At 39.2% G+C, this 20,043-nt stretch overlaps 1 protein-coding gene across 1 annotated transcript in view; it reads right to left on the bottom strand.

The window, feature by feature from the left end:
* KBTBD12 (kelch repeat and BTB domain containing 12) overlaps window positions 1-20,043 on the bottom strand; it is a 1,334,674-nt gene that overhangs the window by 146,117 nt on the left and 1,168,514 nt on the right. The gene's annotated exons all lie outside the window — the stretch shown is intronic.

Below are 20,043 nucleotides of genomic sequence, written 5' to 3'. Positions count from 1 at the left end.
TCATGCAATCCATCCAACCGAAATGTGTCCCTACATATCATGGGCATTTATTAAGAAATTGTATGTTAGTTAGGAAGTTTCTAAAGGTTATGTTTGTGGGGACATATGTTAGTTTGGGCACTTCTGTCTGCCTCTATCAGAGACATGGGGGCTGGACCTGTGGTGAATTTCCAATTTCCCATCCACTAGTCAAGGTTATGCTTGAATAGGGTGAGGACTGTGCTTCAAATCGATGGGGAGCCTGTTCTAGAGCATGGGGATCCTCTGAGACACAGATCTGTCTTGCAAACATTTCTTATTTATGTCACAACCAAAATTTAAATCCTTGTATCTAAATTGTTCTGATGCATTTTGTGGATGTGCAAAAGGTCCATCAGAGCTGGACCCGAGGATGCCTTGTATGCCAGTCATATATTGCCTCTCAGTAACTTGTAGGAGACACAGTACAGATACAGGGCTTTAAAGTCATCTGCATAGTTTAGTGTGTTTATATCTTGGATTCTTTTGGTAAGGAATCTTTGTGGGTGTTCCAACTGTTGTAAACGTCTGGTCAGGTACATGACAAAGGGGCACTATACACAATGATGGGTCTAATAAGAGTCAAATAAAGTAGCACTATTATTTCCTTGGACTTGAACGTGATGCTCTTACTTATAAGTTGGGCAACACAAAATGATTTTCTAACTACCTTGGCTACATGTTGGCCAAAGGCCAGATTACTGTCTACATACATTCCCAGATCCCTCACTACTGGGTCAGCTCTTAGGAGTGTCTTATTGAGTAATTAGCTTGGATGCAGTTTTCCCAAAAGTTACTATAATGTATTTCTTTGTACTGAGTGTTAATCTGTGCCACTGGCACCAGTACTTTGTCTGCGTTAGACCTTCTTGTAAGATGTTTGTGTCATTACAGGAATCTATGATAGCTCCCAATTTGCAGTCATCTGTGAAGTTGATTAGCCAAAGGCCCTTGACATTAGTCTTTCACTCCGAGAAGTAAATGCCAAACAGGAGTGGTCCCTGCACAGAACCCGGAGGTATCCCGCTGCAGATCGGTCTCTTAGTGGAGTTGGTCTCACTGGTCCTAACTTCCTAGATCTTGTCAGTGAGCCAGCAAGTTATGCAGGGGTTTATACCTAGTTCGGTGAGCAAGACAAGAGATATCTAACTGGACTGCTGCACAATTATGATTCTTTTGTAATTTGTTGTGCTTACTGGATATCAATGGAATCTAGTTTTAAGTCCCTCTAGAACCAAAGCAACACTCCTCAGTGCCAGCAAATTTCCATATGGAGGCAGTACATTTGTATTCCTTTAAGAAACAAAATGAGTTATTGCTGCAAGTGTTAACTCTATTATACTCTGGATAGACTCAACCTACACTAGTCAGTGGAAAACCATCCAAGAGCAGATTATACTATATTCTTATAGATTTATTAACTAATTACAGCTGAGTGCACCTGCAGGCGTTTCTGTAGCTACCTCCTACTGTGCCTCTAGGTGTCAAATATTGCTTATTCATATTAGCATTTATAATTCCAAAACCATGCTGCATACAAGGCATCAGAATAGTTTATCTTGAAGCATACATGATGGCAAACACAACTGTACTGATATTTGACCTCTGATAATGAGTATTTGTTAGAACTGTAAGGTGATGACTTCATCTTTTAAAGGCTCAAGCCACACCCATTGGGAGTTAAAGGTACACAATCAAAAGAGCTGTACTGGAGGGAATGAGTTAAGATGATAAATTAGAAATATATAATAATCCTGTCATCTGGCTAACAAAGATTACCTTAGAAAGAAATTAATTCCAGTCTTTAAACTCTGCATATATGAAATCAAGTCTTAAAAATGTTAAGAAATATGTTTTTAAAACAACATTAATATCAAAATGAAATTTTTGTGTTTTCCTATTGCACATGCTTCTAGATTTAAGGAAACTCAGAACAATGTTAAAATGAATTTATTAAAAAGGAATAGATTAGTTTTATGGTCTGATTGCTTTGAAAAAAAGAAAAGCTAAATCCTCACAATCATTAATGAAAGAATACAAGTTGAATGAATCTGCTAACCAGTTAATATTATCCATCAGCAAGAAATTAAATGAATTTATGGATAATATGAGTGAAGAGCAATAGAACATTAATCCCCCAGTATATGAATATATGAATGCTGTTATCGAAGGTCGATTGACATACAAAGGAAGCCTGTCCAAGTTATATAAGTTAATCATAAATAATAATTTTGTTGCAAAATTCTGGAACTTTTCAGAAAGTGATGGATTGAGTGACTCAATAGATGGTAAGAATAAAGCTTTGATATGTAAATCAGTTAGTCAACCTTCTTCAAGTTTATACTAGAAAGCTTTTATGTTGAAATATATACATAGAATGTTTATTACTCCCTATAAAATCTCTAAGTTTAGTGAAATTAATTCTTTAATTTGTTGGAGATATAGTAAAGATGTAAAAGCTGACTGGACACATGTTTATCGGCTGTGAAAAAATAAGTGTACGTTTGGTAGAGATAAGTACATTTTTTAAGGGGTTATGGTCTGATAATTGTTCTTTAACTTGATCAGTAATACTAATAAACATCCCACTTCCTGTATCTGTAAAAGTTAAAGAGCAAAAACTCTTCTAGGCTATCTTGGCAGTTGCCAGAAAAGTTATTACAAAAAAATTGGAAATCAAACTTAGTTCCGACATTCAAAGAAGTTTTAAATTTTACAACAATACTATGTACAACTGAAAAAAAGTGATCAGAGTAAGATCTATAAATCATAGTAAGACCTTTAGTTGTTGGGATAACGCTGAAATGTTGCTATTGAAATACCAAGATTCTTAATGTTAACTATATAAATTTACCTTGAAGATTCAATGTATTCAAAGTATTCCTATCACTGTATAACAATATGTATATCTGAAATTCTTCCTTTTTCTGTATATATTGTAAATATGTTAAATTAATAAAAATTTCCTTAACAAAAACACAAAACGGGTGTACAGAATGAAGTAGTTTCAAACTTTCAATACTACAGTTTCTACTTCAGCGTACAAATTTCTTCTTATCTCTAGCACAGATTTCAATTTGTAAGCAAAGCACTTTCAATGTTAGGCCTTCTCTTATGCATTAAAAACTCTCATATGTTAATGTAAATGAACTATAGCCAGGGCTATCTAACTTCTCTCCTCTTATTAAGATTATCTTAACTAAGACTACTAAAGTACTAACCTACTAAAATGGCAATAATGCATTTCCAGCTAACATACCTTCTGCCAGCTTTGTGAAAAATGTACAAAACAAACTTTTTTTGAAAAGATGCAGTAAAACTGCAAAAAAAAAACTGTGCAACCCCTGTATTTGTGAGTAAAAATGAGCAACAGTGTAAAAGGCAACAATCTGTGAAGAATAAGTAACCTTTATTTTATTATTTTATTTTATGGAAATATGGCAGTAGAGTTTTTAAAAGTAAAGGTCTCGCAGACAGACAGGCACACACATACACCTGCATGCATGTGCACGCGCACACACACACACACACACACACACACACACACACACACACACACACACACACACACACACACACACACAGAGTTTTGGATCCCTCATACTTCTACTTTCTATCGAAAGGTATGCTACCTTATTTGGATTACAATGTTCTGATTAAGTAACTGTACAGTGGGGAAGTTATTTGGATTCATAATTTGGACCAAGCAGAAGTAAATTATTTGTACTTCTTCATGAAGACAGGAAGGATTTGTCTAAAAGAACAGAAATAAATGAATATTTTCTAGTGCAGATTATTCCAGGACATCTTTTGCAGGTTCTTCAAGTAAAGTGACACTTTTCTTTGAAAATCAGCACAGCAGTTAATCAAGTCAGTCAGTTTTTACTTTTGGGTATCTGATTACTTTTATAAAGCATGGAAGAAGTGAAAAAATGTTATATGGACTGCAAATGAGAATGGAGCCAGCCTGCTCTCCAGATTCAGTGACCTCATGCTTATATATCTTGCCAGTCTCTCTTTTGCAGCTGCTAAATAGTTAGTCATAACATTCAGATGTAATTAAACTGCAGATGCCTTCAACTAGTGGCATTGGTAAAATTAGACAGCTGTCACAAGGTGTTTCTCTTATGACATTTATCTGTTTAAAATATTTATACATTTCTTTGCATAACAATATGCTTACTTGCATATTTAATTTAAGACAGTATTGTCTGATGTATTCAAGTAATGGATTTAATTATTTACAGCACTTCTTTACAGAAAATGAATAATAAAATGTTTTCTGTTAAAGGTAGGATTCCTGGCTGACAAGAGGTGTGATACACACAATATTATATGATTATAAATTATTTTATATTGGAGAGACTATACAGGAACATTTAAATAATAGTAGACTTGGGAAAATGGAAAATCCAGTTGCTGAACATTTTTAATAAGATACATGAATGGAATTGATCTAGTTTTAAATGCCCTATTTTAGAATATTGTGATGGAAGGAGATGAAAATATTTGAATGTTTTATTAAGATAGAAAGAAGTCATTTCTTTTTTTTTTAATTCGGCACTTTAAAAAGTTATAGACTTAACTGGAATGGAAATGTCTTCTGAAGTGAGGTCACTGGTTAATTGTTAAACAACTGGTTAAAGTTTTAATTGATTTTACTATTTATATAATTGAATTTTGTTATAATGTATTTACTTCCAAGAAATCTTTGTGATCAAGGAGTTAGTAATTTGGAGTGTTATGGAATTATATTTTTTCATTTTTATTTTGTTTTGTTCAGTTTTACTTTAATTATTGTTGTTTTACATGGCTGTTGGATTAGATTTTTTTAAATGAATTTCCTGACCTGCCATGACAAATTCAAAGAAGCAACATAGAAAGAACATTAGATTGATCATATCTACAGACTTTTATTTCACCTTTAATCTTTTATCAAGGAACTTAATTTGTTTTCCAGCAGTACCGCCCTATATTTTTCCAGACCAAGTGTTTAAAACTTTATATAAAGTTAATTTAAAAGCTTTATTTGTTAATAACATTAATAATTAATGTACTTGCCATGAAGAAAATGTTTCTTTTTGTAGGTGCTCTAATATAAGTTATGACTATGGTAATCCAACATTAAACAATTCTATGCAATTAATCAAAAGTGATTTTATACCACAATTTAACAATAAAGTGATTAATGAATTTGCTGCTTTTCATGTTAAGGAGGCATATAAGACATTCTGCCATATGTAGCATAATTTACAATTTAAAATAAAAAAATAGAGTGGTATGCTTTAAAAGAATTCAGTAACAACTTAATGTCTGTAACAAAGCCTGCAGATAACAGCAATACAATTGTTGTTATGTGTAATCAGCAGTATTACACCTTAAAGATAAAAGTATTTATAAAGTTGTGTCCATTAAAGTATATGAAGGGTTGTTATAAGGCTGAGAGATTTACTTGAGGATGGTATTACGCTATGTCAGTTTTCTTCTGATGAAATTAAGAGTTTAGTATCAAAAGAATCTTGTTTACTTACATTTTATTGCATATCAAAATTGCATACAAATATTGTGGATCCACATGAAAGACCTACCCTATCCAGTCATGGAGGTTTGCAGGAATAATCAACATCATCATCATCAACAACCCTTTTTACCCATTTTCTACATGGGGTTGGGGTGTCATGTCATCTGCTGCCACCTCTCTTTATTCATGCCACTCTCCTACCTTCTTCAACAGTCATACCTGACTGTTACAGGTCTTCTCTCACACAATCCATCCATCTCTCTGCTGGATGCCTTTTTTTCCTCTTGATAAACCACAACACCGAGCCTCTAGAAGAACACCAGGAGAAAAATATTATTTAGCGTACTCCACTTTAATGACTGCTTTCGTCCACATAGACTTCCTCAGAAACAGAATTTCACAATAGAAATGCACTTATAAAGCATACCAATTACAAAACCAATAATGTCATAATAAGTTAATTGATTATCCTAATTAAAACAATAAAAACAACAGAACATAAAAACTTATTAAATACAACATAAATATATTGTTATTTCAATACGTCTCCTGCGATTTTTAAAAAAACATTTGATGTTAATAATATCGTTTAAACCAGGTTTATGATCTGCCTTCAATTTAATTTGCCATCTAGTTTGCCTTTGTTCTAAACAGGCCTTAAAATCTCCCCCTCTTCTATCATGTTGACCTGGAAAATTATAGAAGGCAATTCAGATTTATTGAAAGCAGTAGGTCCCAAACCCAAGTTTGTTTATAGAAATGATTACAATTTGAAAACTATATTAGAGAAGGGGAGGGACACGAGTTTGAATCTTCACCCTACTTTCCTTTCTGATAAACCTAAGGGTATGTATAAATGTTCTGGTTGTTCCATGTGTAGATATATTTTAGTAGGACCATATATAGAACTTTCCCATTTAGATTACACCATTGGGGTTCTAGGGGTATTTACCTGTAAAACTCAGGGAGTCATTTATGTGGCCATTTGTGACAAATGCCTGGAATTTTATGTGGGTACGACTACCAGACAGTTATTTAAAAGGATTAGGGAACATGTGTATAGCATTAGGAAGAAAGATTTGAATAGTGCCCTATATAAGCATAGTGTGGAATACTTAGGTTTTAATAAGTTTTTATTTTCCATTTTGGAACAAGGTCAACATGATAGAAGAGGGGGAGATTTTAAGGCCCATTTAGAACAAAGGGAAGCTAGATGGCAAATTAAATTGAAGGCAGATCATAAACCTGGTTTAAATTATATTATTAACATCAAATTCTTTTTAAAAAATCACAGGAGACGTATTGAAATAATATATTTATGTTGTATTTAATAAGTTTTTATATTGTTCATGTTGCTTTTATTGTTTTAATTAGGATAATCAATTAACTTATTATGACATCATTGGTTTTGTAATTGGTATGCTTTATAAGTGCATTTGTATTGTGAAATTCTGTTTCTGAGGAAGTCTATGTAGATGAAAGCAGTCATTAAAGTGGTGTACGCTAAAGAATATTTCTCTCCTGGTGTTCTTCTAGAGGCTTGGTATTGAGGTTTATTGGTTTCTATTGCACTCTTGTGGTTTCCAGTTTTTTTCCTCTTGCCTTCTTCTAGTCTATCCCAAATCTTCTTCATCAGATTGTCTTCTGCTTTTCTGCACATGAGCCCAAACCACCATAACCTGTTCCCTTTTACCTTCTCTGCAGTTTGAGCTACTTTGGCTTCTGCTCTGATGTTATCATTTCTTCATCTGCCTCACAGTGTGTTTCTACCAGGAAGATGTAGGTTTCTAGGAAATGTATGGAAATTTATGAATACGTATTTAAATAAATGTATTTCCCATTTCCACCTTTGATTAAGGATTCAAAAGAATTGTTAAATTACAAGATAATCATTTTTTAATATCAATGGGAAGAAATATATAAATCAACTATTTAGGTGTCAAGTTTATATACCTTGATTACACATAACGATGGCATTATGGCCTTGAAGTTTTACTTTGACTTTACTGTTTTATCACAATTTAGTTTATGTTTGTTTGAACTGCATTTATATATATATATATATATATATATATATATATATATATATATATATATAGGTCTACTTGAAAATGCCAAAATCGCAGAACGCCGACAACGAGAACACCGATACCGGAAGATCGACAACAGAGAAGACGACAGTTGAGAATCCCGACGCTGAGTACACCAACATGTTAAGGTAAGTGTGTGATAGTGACGGACGTTAGGGTAGGGTGCGGGTCAGGTAAGTGTGCAATAGTGACGGAGTTTAGGTTTAGGGGTGGGTTAAGAGAGTTAGGGTTAGGGTGCAGGTAAGGTAAGTGTGCAATACTGACGGACTTGAGGGTTAGGGGTGGATTAAGTGAGTTAGGGTTAGGGTATGGGTAAGGTAAGTGTGCGATAGTGACTGACTTGAGGGTTAGGGGCGGATTAAGTGAGTTAGGGTTTGGGTGTGGGTAAGGTAAGTGTGCGATAGTGACGGACCTTAGGGTTAGGGTTTGGGTTAAGGTTAGTGCATAGATAGTTGTGTATGTAAGGTTTAGTGTAGGTTTGTAAGGTTTTTGGTGTACTTGTGTTGTGTGTGTGTTTTTCGGGAAAGGTATTTGTTTTGTTGATTGTCGGGATTTTGGTTTGTCGGGCATGTGAAGTTTCGTGTTTTGAATTTTTTTTATTTTTCATTTTTTTCATGTTGGTTATTTCGTTGTCGGTGTTTTGGAGTGTCAGTGTTATCAGGTAGACCCATATATATATATATAATATATATATATATATATATATATATATATATATATATATATATATTTTTTTTTTTTTTACTTTGATGATTATTTATACCATTAAATTAAAGGAAGTGCCATGGGGAATGATTTGCAACTCCCTTATGCTAATGTATTTGTGAGTTTCTTTGAAGAACATGTAATGTATAGATTAAAGTTTTTTTAAGGATGAGGCTTTGCACTATTTTGATTTTATTAATGATTTACTATTTTTATGTATGGATAATACAAAGGAGTTTGCACATAGGTTCATAGATAAGTACTGGGCTAGCTGCCTATTTGGATCATTTTAAGCCTCGTCAGTTTCCACTTGTGAGAATGAAACCCAGTACCTCTTGTCCCTTGTCTTTGAGGTAAACACTTTACCATTATGCCAACCCCCTAACCCCCATATTTTGTACATCCATTACATAATCAACTTGGTTTACCATTTACCTATGAGCGTTTTGAAAATCAGATTATTTTGATATTTACTTGTTTAAATATAAGAAAAGGTTAGAAAGCACAGCTGTGTAAGTAAACTTACCATAACAGTAGATGTTCGAATGATCACTGCTACAGTAGCCTAAGCTATATGGGTTATATCCTGCATAGGATATAAGAGCCAGTCAGCTTCCAAAGCTTCAGGGCACCTTCCATTCACCCAAACCATTAAGCTCAGATGACTAAAACAGATTTGGTCACCAATCCCATCAGAGCTTTAATGCCAACTGAGAAAGGAAGGCTAAGCCCTGTGAGAACATTGTAAGGAAAAGAAAAAAAAATACGTCTACACCCTGTCATAAAAAATACATACCAAAAACAAGGAGGGGAGTGGAGAAAGGGAACAGCTACTGAGGCAGTGATCGTTTGAACATCTAATGCTATGGTAAGTTTAGTTATGCGACTGTACTATGTTCAACATTTAGATCACTGCTGCAGTAGCCTAAGCTAATTCAATTGATTAGAAACTAAGAAAGGGAATAAAAAATAAACTAAGAATCCAGTAGCCCCTGGTGGATGGTCCTAACAAAGTTTGTTCTGGACCTGAAAAAGTAATCACATTTCTAGTGCTTTGTAAAAGTACTTACAGAGGACCAAGGTGTTGCCTCTAGAAGAGTCCACCCCTTTCAAGAAAGCCTTTGAGGAAGCTAAAGCTGTTATGGAATGGGCCCTAGCCCTGCCTGAAAGTGGCTTACTATGGTGAGTACAAGAAAAGGCAATAGCATGAGACAACCATCTGGAAACAGTCTGGCTTGATATTGGTTACATTTTCCTCTTACCTTGATAAGAGGCAAACAGTTGATTAGCTTCCTGAGGGCTTGCATTTTGTCTAGGAAGGATCTGAGCTGCCTGTGGAGTGCGAAAAATATTTTCTCCCTTGGGGTTGACTCACCATAAATGCTTGGGACTCGGATACTTTCTTACGAATAGTCATAGCAATGACTAAAACAGTCTTCCATGTTATGAAACTCATTAACACAATGAGCTGGTTCAAAGGTAAAAAAAGTATAAGTTTTCTAAACACAAAATTAAGATCCCAAGGAGAAGCCCTGTGTTTCCTAGGTGGATGCATGTACAACACCTCTTTAAAAAACTGTTTAACTTGATAATTGTTAGAAAGGGGATCTAAGGACAGACAAGCACAAATGGCTGACAAATGAACCTTAACAGTCAAACAAGAAAGGCCAAAGGACAGTAACTCACACAAATAATCAAGAACTAGAGGCAATCGTGCCTGGAGAATGTCCTGTTTCTTAGACTGGCACCAACAAGACAATCATTTCCACTTTCACAAATATGGCTTTCTAGTAGCAGTTTTTTTGTTCTTTTTGCCTCTTTAAGTACCTGCTGTACATTCTCAGAAAAATGTGCCTAAAAGGTATCAAAATTCTATCATCTAGGTAGTGAGTTGAAGAATTTTCAGGGTGAGGTGGATAAAACTACTCCTGACTTGAATGAGCAAATGTAGTTTGGGAGGAAGCCTATGGTCAGACTGCAAAGAAGAGAGAAAGTACAGTTGTGTACACTTAACATAAATGTAGATGTTCAAGTGTATTCACTGTTGCAGTTATCACCTGTGGGTTATCCCTGCTGTGGTAGCCCTCGGCCAGCCCGAATACCAGAGTCAATGTTTTTGTGCTCCAGCTGCTGTCACCTGTAGTCTGACGTCAGGTTGGCAGAACTATAAAGTAAGGCAGACGATGTCATTACATTAATGTTTCTTGCCCTAACCCATCAGAAACACAAGGTAAAAGAGAGAATTGGTCCTGGTGGCTAAGAGCCACCCTGGGAAGCATGTGTCCCCCTAGGGGAAGATGATAAAAGGGGGATGGACGGAGAGAAACCAAGACTGCAACAGTGAATACACTCAAACATCTACATTTATGGTAGGTGTACACAACTGTACTATGTTCTTTGTGTTTCACAGTTGCAGTCATCACCTGTGGGAGGATTCCCAAAGCTGAGGTAAAGGGTGGCAGGAAGATAAGAGTCCTAGGTATGGGTCCGGAGGCCCTGCAGAATTGCAGAGGCAAACCCTGCCCAAGACTTCAAAAAGAGAGGTAGGTGGCAATGTTTTGTAAAGGTATGGAAAGAGGTCCGGGTGGCCACTTCCAATATGTCCCTGGTAGGTACTCCTCTGAGGAAGCCAGTGGAAGTGGAGGTTGCCCTAGTGGAGTGGGTAGGGACTGTCCTAGGGATGGGTTTCCCATGTAGACTGTAGCAGAAATGGATACAGTGTGAAATCAATTTGGAAATGGTTTGTTTTGCTATGGGCTTCCCCTCTGCTCCTGAGGCAAAGCTTTCAAGAAGCTGGTCAGTTTTTCTGAATGGCTTAGTGTGGTCCAGATAGTATTTGAGTTGTCTGTGCATGTCTAGTGAGTGTAGAATTATTTCCCCCTTGTTTTGGGGGTTGGGAAAGAAGGTGGGAAGGTGTATGGCCTGGTTAAGGGTCACATCAGATACCACCTTGGGCATAAAAGAGGGATTAGTCCTCAGAGAGACTCTGTCTGCATGAAAAATTATGAAGGGCTCAACAGCCATGAGAGCTTGAAATTCTGAGACCCTTCTGGCAGAGGTGATAGCTAGTAGGACGGCAGTCTTCCAGGAGATGTATTTCAATTCTGTTGAAGCGGCAGGTTCAAAAGGAGGTAAGGTTAGTTTCTCTAACACATAATTCAGGTCCCAGGGTGGAGTAGGAGGTCTTCTGGGAGGCCTGATATTAGAAGCCCCTCTGAGGAATTGCTTAGCCAATGGATGAGAGAAGAGGGGTGGGTCTGAATCATAATGGACAGAGATAGCCGAGGCATGGATTTTAATAGAGGAGGAGAGGCCACTATTGAGCAACTCTGCTAAGTAATTCAGGATGAGGGGGATAGAAGGTTGGGAGGTACTGGCCCCTTTTGATTGCTTCCAGGAGCAGAATCTTTTCCATTTTCCTGCATAAGATTTTCTTGTGCTGGGCCTTCTGGCCTCTGTGATGATGCCCAGGACCTGTTTGCTTAACAGTGACTTCTTGTTTTTAGTGTATGAGCCATGCTAAAAGTTTGAGGCTCTGTATGTCTGGGTGCAGTACCTTCCCCCTCTCCTGGGTCAAGAGGTCTGACCTTAGGGGAAGCAGCTTGGGGGGGAGGGCTATAAGGTCAGACTGCGTAGTAAGGGGTACCAATGTTGTCTGGGCCAATCTGGAGCAATGAGGATCGCCTTTGGTCTCTCCTCTCTTATTTTGATCAGGACCTTGGGAAGAAGGGGCAGAGGAGGGTATGTATACACAAAGAGAGAGCTCCAGGGGAAGGTCAAGGCATCCACCTTCCATGCTAGGAGGTGATACTCCCTGGTGCAAAACTTGTGCAGCTGGTGGTTTAGGTGCGAGGCAAAGAGGCCCACCGCTGGGGTCCCCCAATCTTGAGTGATTTGCCGAAAGATTTCTCTGTAATGCTGCCATTCGTGGGTGTCCAGTAAGTTTCTGCTTAGGTGGTCTGCCAGTGTGTTGCTGATCCCTGGTAAGTACTGGGCAATTAGGTGTAACCCATGGCGGTGGCCGTAAGCCACAGATTCATGGCTAACCTGCACAGAGTGGTCAGACTGGGTGCCCCCCTAATGGTTGATCTACCACATTACTGTGGTGTTGTCTGTTTTTATAAGGAGGACCCCTTGTCTGAGATGGGGTTGGAAGGAAGTCAGAACGCTTTGCACTGCCATCATTTCTTTCCTGTTGATGTGGAAGTGGAGTTGCTAGGCATTCAAAGGCCTTGGGTACACCTGCCTGCTAGGTGAGCTCCCCAAGTTATGTCTGAGGCATCTGTGGTGATTGTCTGGCTGGAAGGGCCAAGGATGAAGGGAAGACCCTTGTTCATGGCACAGGCCTCTGCTCGCCAGAGAAATTCACCCCTTATGCAAGGGATCAGTGGGAGGGTGGTCTCTAGGGACTGAGAGTGCTGACACCAAAGGTTCTTTAAGTATCAATGAATCTTTCTCATGTGAAGCCTGGCTAAAGGGATGAGGAGGATGCAAGATGCCATGTATCCCAGGGCTTGGAGGAACTTCCTCGCAGTGAGGCGACTTCTGGAAGCCAGCTGGGTGAAGTAAAGAGGCAGGAAACTTTGCTTTTCTGGGGATAGAAGGTCATTAGGGTTGCTGCATCTAGCACAGCTCCCAGGAAAACAATTTTCCTGGTGGGGTGTTGCTTTGATGTTTTCTCATTGATGGTGAACCCTAGGGAAGTTAGGAGTTTTTTGACAAAGAGAAGGTCCTGGAGCAACTTTTCTTTGCTGTTCACCTGAATGAGGCAGTCATCCAGGTAAGGGTAAATATTTATATTTCTCTGTCTGCAGAAAGCTATAGCCAGGGCCAAGTATTTGGTGAATACTCTGGGAGCAGTAGATAAGCCAAAGGGCAGTGCAGAGAACTGAAAGTGCTGATTGCCTGCTCTGAAGCGCAGGAATTTTCTGCACGATTTCCTGATGTGGATGTGGAGGTAGGCATCTTTTAGGTCTAGTGTCACCAGCCAGGCATTTTGAGCGAGCATAGGCAGGAGCTGCTGCAAGGTTAGCATTTTGAATGTGGGGACCACCAAGGAGGTACCCAGTTTGGATAGATCCAGGATGGGGCACCAAGTGCCCTCTTTTCTGGGAACAAGGAAGAGTCTGGAGTAAAAACCTTTTCCTGTTTGATCCGAAGGGACAGGTTCTACTGCCCCCTGGGATATTAGGGTTTTTACCTGTTTTAATGCCTCTGCCCACTGGTTTGGGGGGAGGTCTGGGTACCCTCTTGGAATTGGGAGTTCGCTGAAGGAGAATCTGTATCCCTGAGAAATTATTTTTAATACCCATTGGTCCTTGGTTATACAGACCCAATTGTCCTTGAAGAGGGTGAGCCTTCCTCCTAGTTTTAGACAAATGAAAGGAGGGCAGAGGGGGGAGGGAGAGTCATTGTGAGTGCTTACCATATAAGCTTGGCTTAGAACTCCCTGCCTTGGAGGCTGAAGTGATCCATTGTTTGCTTCTTTGCTGGCCCTGGGATGAGGCCCTGGATGTCCTATCCCTGTGCGGCTTACTTTGGCCCTGTCTGCTGGGTGCAGGAAAGGTCCAGTGTTTAGAGAGGAAGTTCCTGCTGAATCCGGGTGGTTGAACTTGAAAGAAATCTTTTACTGTGTGCATAGATTTTGCTTTGTCTTCCATCTTTTTAAGCACCTCTTCTGCTTTTTCCCCATATAGGCATTCCTTATCTAGGGGTGCATCAATAAGTTTAGACTTGACATGATCAGGGAGAGGTTGTTCCTTCAGCCATGCATGTCTTCTAATAACAGATCCTGTCACTGCTGCCCCATTAGAGGCTTCTAGGATGTTTTAGCCACATTGTAATGAGTGCTTGGCCACTTGACAAGCAGAGTGTAGTAATTCTACCAGCTCTTTTGAGCTGGCACCATCATGGGAAGTAGCAATCTTTTGTTTTAATTGTTCCAAAGTGTGTTGTTGATATTTTAACATATGGAACTGACAACTGAGTGCTCTGATAGCTAAGGTTGCAGAGGTGTATACTTTCTTACCCCATCTGTCCAGAGCTCTGGAGTCTTTGTCAGAAGGAAGAGGATTCTTGACAGAACTAGTCTTAGCTCCTTTGGGTCCCTGTGTAATGACCTCAGGGTCTGAAGCAGGGTTCCTGTACAGGTATTTGTGAGAATCTAGTACTCTGTAGTACCTGTCAGGTTTAGTTGGGGCAGGAGGCAGGGCATCAGGGGCTAAACTGGATTCAAGGAAAACATCATCCACCCCTTTTAGAATAGGTGGGATGGCCAGGGGTCTGTGCTGGGGCAGGTCCAGAAACTCTCTAAGTTGTTTCTTTGACTGTGGGTAGTCCTGTAATTCACACTGAAAATGCTCCCTGAGAGAGTGAAAGGTCCCCCCAAAGGAGAGGTCCTCTGGAGGGGGGGCAGAGGGGATGGATTCCTCTGCATGTGAATCCTCATAAACAGTTAAGAGCTGTTGTTCCTCTTCAAAGGCAGAATAATCAGAATCCTCAGACTCCTGGTCTGTCATAATTTCGGGAGAAGGAACCCTTTTCCTTTTAGGAGTGGGAGTTTGAGTACCTTGGATAAGGGAGATGAGAGCCTCCGCCATTTTAAGCATTTGAGCTTGGGGTGGGGGAGCAGTAGCAAGATGGTGGCTAAAAGCAGATTTCCTAGGAGTGGCTTGACTTTGAGGCCTAAAATGATCCGTCAGTCTCTGAGGAACGGTAGTTGGAACAGTAGACGTCATTTTTTGTCTAGAATTGGTAGTGCGAAAGGCCTCCTCAGAAGCCAGTGCCTGCATCACAGCTCTGGACCCAACTGAGGGAGAGACAGCCAAAGGGTCGGAAGACGAAATGGATTTCTGAGGCATGCCGAACTCAGAAAAGGTCTCGGCAGAGGCCTGTGTAGAAAGCGAGTCGGGCATTAGGGGCTGCCAAAGCGCCTAACTGAATTCCAGAGAACTGCCGACTTACTTAGCGGTAGCATCGTTGGAAGGCTTAGCCTTGTGTGGCCTGTGTCTATCTTTACATTTGTTTGGAATGTCGGCAGATGGCTGATGGACACCATATCGGAGTTTGAAGACGGAATACGAAAATAATTGTCTATGAAAAGAGCTCTATGGTGAATGGTTCTCGCATTAAATAGGGCACAGAACCGGCAAAGAAGGATGTCATGGTCTGGGCCTAAACAAGTGATGCAGTAAGAATGAAAGTCTCATTGTGGGATCTGCTTTCCACAGGCGAGACAATTATTAACTTTTTTGGACATCGGTCAGAGCAAGAAAAAAGGGTCCCCCATGGGGTACTTAGCTTTAGAAATTCGACTTCTGGTAGCGACCGACCGACACTCATGCGAACTGCTTCTGTTACGGGCTCCATGGCAAGAAAGACTGGTGTAATGATGTTGGCTTCCTTGCTTTATAGTACTGACGACCTGATGTCAGACTACAGGTGACAGCCATTGACTCTGGTATTCGGGCCGGCTGAGGGCTACCACAGCAGGGATAACCCACAGGTGATAACTGCAACAGTGAAACACAAAGAACACCCACTGTTGCCTTGGCTAAAAAGGAGTTCTACCACAACTTTTGGAGATTCCTTCTGGATGTTTAGAAAAATTCTGTATATTAGTGAAAAGAGTGGAGATATATACAGGAACAGTCCCTTCCATGGAAATGAGAAGTAATCTGCCTTCCAGATCTGTTTACAAGGAGTCCTGGAACAAATTTCTTTAGTTTTCTGTTCTGGGAGGTGGCAAACAGATCTACTTCAGGTGTTCCCCACAGTTGGATCAAACCTTGGAAGACCACAGGATTAAGATTCCGTTTGTTGGGGGGGGGTTGTCTTAGTCCTGCCTAGCTTACCAGTAATTAAGTTTTCCTCCTGCTGAATGTATGTACTGAACTGAGTTGCTATATCTCAGGCTATCATAGCAAGTCTTTGATGGGGATATCAGTTACCCCTCCCCCCATTTATGCACCACACCACTCTGGTACTGTTTGCGTAAACCTGCAGAGGTCTAGGGGACTAGAGACGATTTAAGGTTTTCAAAGAACTGACCACTCCCAACATCTTGCTGACATTTATGTGCTTCTGTCTGTCTTGAGGAAGAATGTTAGACCTGGATTGCAAGAGATGTGGTTTACCCACCAGAAAATCTCCTTTCTTACAAATCCCAGAATAAGGATCTGAAAAGATAAAGTGTGAAAATACTGAATCTAGACTGACTTGAGGTATCACTGGATTTTCCTCATGTGGAGTGTGGCCAAAGGAAGCATAAGAATTACTGATGACATGTGACTCAATCATATCTCTCAACCTCTTAGAGGAAGAAATCTGGACAAAGCCATAAATAATGGGGGAATAAAGGCTCACAACTTGGGACAATTTTTAAATATTGCTCTTACAAACTTAGAAGGTTGCTATAACAGGTTTAGAATTAGCATGAATTTTCTGAAAAGTTTGAAGTCTGAAACTTCTTTCATTATTTTCTAACTTTAACCCTCAATTATTTGCCAATGATTTACCAGAAAACAGCAATTTTATAAGAAACAAACCACAACTTGAGGCAAAAATCTGGACATTCTGTAAAAATTTGGACAGCTGAGAGGTATGACCCAACATCCTCAGAAATGATGTAGATGCCTGACTTTTAGTGGAGAAACTCAGAACTGTTGCAATATTTCTACTTTGGAGGCAGACTCTATCAGATTGTCACATAAAAGCAATTCCTTGAGAATGAATGAGAGAATATTTCTGTACATTGATTTGAAAACCAGACTAAGAGATTCTGAACAGTTAATAAAGACTCTTGGCAGCTTGAGAGAGAGTCTGCAAAGATAAGACAATCATCTAAATATGGAAAGATGTGAATACCTTGAAATCTACAATAAGCAATTACTGGGGACAGATACTCTGCCCTTGGCTCAGTGGAAAGTTAAAAGGATAATACAGAAAACTGATAATGTAAGCTAACCGCACACATGAAAAAAAATCTTAAAAAAGTCTGATCAGCTTGGCAATGGGAATGTGACAATAAGCATATTTTAAGTCTAGCTTCATCATGAAAGTTTGATAAGGGAGCAGAAATAACAGAGAATGTAGAAGAAAGCATGTTGAACTTTGGAATTTTGACAAAAAGATTTAGAAAGAAAAGGTCCAGCACAGGCCTCCATGATCCTTCTTCTTTGGCAACAAAAAAGTACTTGAAAAAAAGCCTTTCCCCATCTGACATGGGGGGACACTGGCTCTATTATTCACTCAGCCAGCATTTGTTACAAAGTGAGAGAAAAGAAAAAGACTTGGTTTATAGGTCAAAGAGGAATCCCTATAAATCAAAGAGGAATCCCATGGAACAGGGGAATGGATTCTCATTGCCAAGATTAGCCTGCTGAATTACATTTAAAACAATCTGATGCTGCAAGGGAGATGAAGCCTCCTGAATATGGAATGGTTGCCAGGGGAGAAAGGGGGGACCTGAACAGGAAAATAAGCATGCTGACTGGGAGTATTGTCCTTGATTTTTAGAAGCTTTTCCTTTCTTTCTGCAGCCTCCTCACCATTGCTTTTTAAACTCTGGTTCAACAGCTCCTTGCTACTTAAACCCTTGAATCAATTTTCCCCTTTCATCACACTTCTTGAATACCTCAGGTGCAGATGGGCCAAAGAGAACTTCCATATCTAAGGCAAAATTTAAATTTCAGTTTTAACATTGTCAGGAAAGTTTCGAAACTGAAGTTATGGCAATCTTCTCATCACTGACCCAGAAGAAGCAGCTGTGTTAGAAGAATCAACAGCAAAGATGAGTATACTTTAAAATACGCTTAGTAACATGGAAAGGCAAACTAGAAGCAATGAAAAAAAAACCTTCTCTAAAGCAGGTGAAACAGAAGGGGCCACTGCAGATTTCCAAATATCTAATACAATTGTTTGTGCAGTAGGAATTCCATTCTGCTCCAACTGAAAAAAAAAACTCTGTCAACTAATAAAAAGATCCACCTTTAAGAAAGAACTCTGAAGCCATGCTTTCTCAGAGACTGAGAAGAAATTCGAGAAGTAAAAGCATCCCCCTACAATGCTTGCTCTTCTGACTGAGCTAATCAGAGGAAGGGCAATGAGCAAACTCTGATCTGTGATATATAACGTTAAGTATCCTGTTTTTTGCTTATTTTTACGAGTTATTTATAGCACTTTTATTGCCTGCTGCATACTTGTCTAGCTAGTTTCACTGTGTGTAAGGTATTAACTGGAAATTTTCTACATTTGTTAAGCATCTGTTTGGGTTTGTTTGTTCTGATTTCCTGCCAAGGAGTGTATCATACAACTTATTTGTTTGCAGTGAAAAGCATTCTCTAGAGTCTCCTTGCTCCTTTATCTGTTTAGAATGCTCATTTAAAGGCGCACTGCTGCTTTTCTGCTGTGATAAACATTTCTGCAGTTTTTTCTTCTACCTAAGTAGTGTGGGTAGTTGTAGCATTGAACATATTCAGGCTTGTGTTCTGGGCCTAGTTGTTTGTAGAGGCTGTGTGTCGGAGCACATGTTCGCAGGCCATCTTAGGTTAGCCAAAGCCATTCTTTCATTTCAGTGTGAGAGAAGTGTTTATGGTCATTGGCTGATTGGGGTTACCTGGACTACGGCTTGGAGTAAGCACATCGTTGGTTCTTTTGAGCGTTTTTTAAAGTTGTTTCAGGTTTCAGCTTTCTGTTACTTAAAAAGTTAACTTGTGAGTGTTTCTGCCATTTCACACTGAGCTAATCAGAGGAAGGGCACTGAGCAAACTCTGATCTGTGATATATAACATTAAGTATCCTGTTTTTTGCTTATTTTTATGAGTTATTTATAGCACTTTTATTGTGTGCTGCATACTTTCCTAGCTAGTTTCACTGTGTGTGAGGTATTAACTGGAAATTTTCTACATTTGTTAAGCATCTGTTGGGTTTTGTTTGTTCTGATTTTTGTTTCTCACCCTCCCTCCCTATTGGTATCCTGTTCTTATATTTGGTAGCTTTGCAGTTGCCCCTACTGTAAATTTGATCTGGGACACTCCTCCCAGTATAGTGTTATTACCTCATTTTACCTAATACAGGGAGAACATTTGAGAAGGCCAACCCACTTAGTTTCTTAACCTTGAATTATCTTCTGCTCCTCTTTCTCCCTTTCCACTTTACAAAAAAAGCTTGTTTCCTGCCTTTCCTGTAAGTCTAGTCCAGATACAGATTTGCTGTATCCAGGATTGTTTGTACGTTTCTGAGTCCCCAAGCCTTTCTGTGTTGGAGAGAAGCCTTTTAACTTATCAGTGGAAGTGGTAAGAACTTGGTAGGAAAAAAAAACAAAACACTTTATGCATTGCCGCTTAGCTAAGGTTAACTATTCCTGTGCCATAAGTCTGCTCTTCAAAATTTCCCTTAGAACTAGCCAGTTCTGTTTAGTTTTAGCAATCAAATCTGTTTCTTTGAGCTCAGCACTTGTTCAGAACTCATTGTAAGCACTAAATAAGCTACAAATTACTACAGCACTCAACTTTCCTCACTTGTCTAGAGGAAAACAATTTTTAGTACTTAATAAATAAGCACCTATCCAGGCATGTATAAGGGTCAGCTCCCGGTGTTTTCTTCTATCTACCTGATGAATCTGGGCATCTTGGGGCAATGCAACAATTGCCTCATGTACACAGACAACCCTCTCCTCCTACCACTCAACACTAGAACCTGTGAGAGATG

The sequence above is a fragment of the Protopterus annectens genome, chromosome 7.part1 (assembly GCF_019279795.1).
Source record: "Protopterus annectens isolate FY-2018-M chromosome 7.part1, PAN1.0, whole genome shotgun sequence".
NCBI lineage: Eukaryota > Metazoa > Chordata > Ceratodontiformes > Protopteridae > Protopterus > Protopterus annectens.
This window is presented reverse-complemented; position numbering and strand designations above follow the sequence as displayed.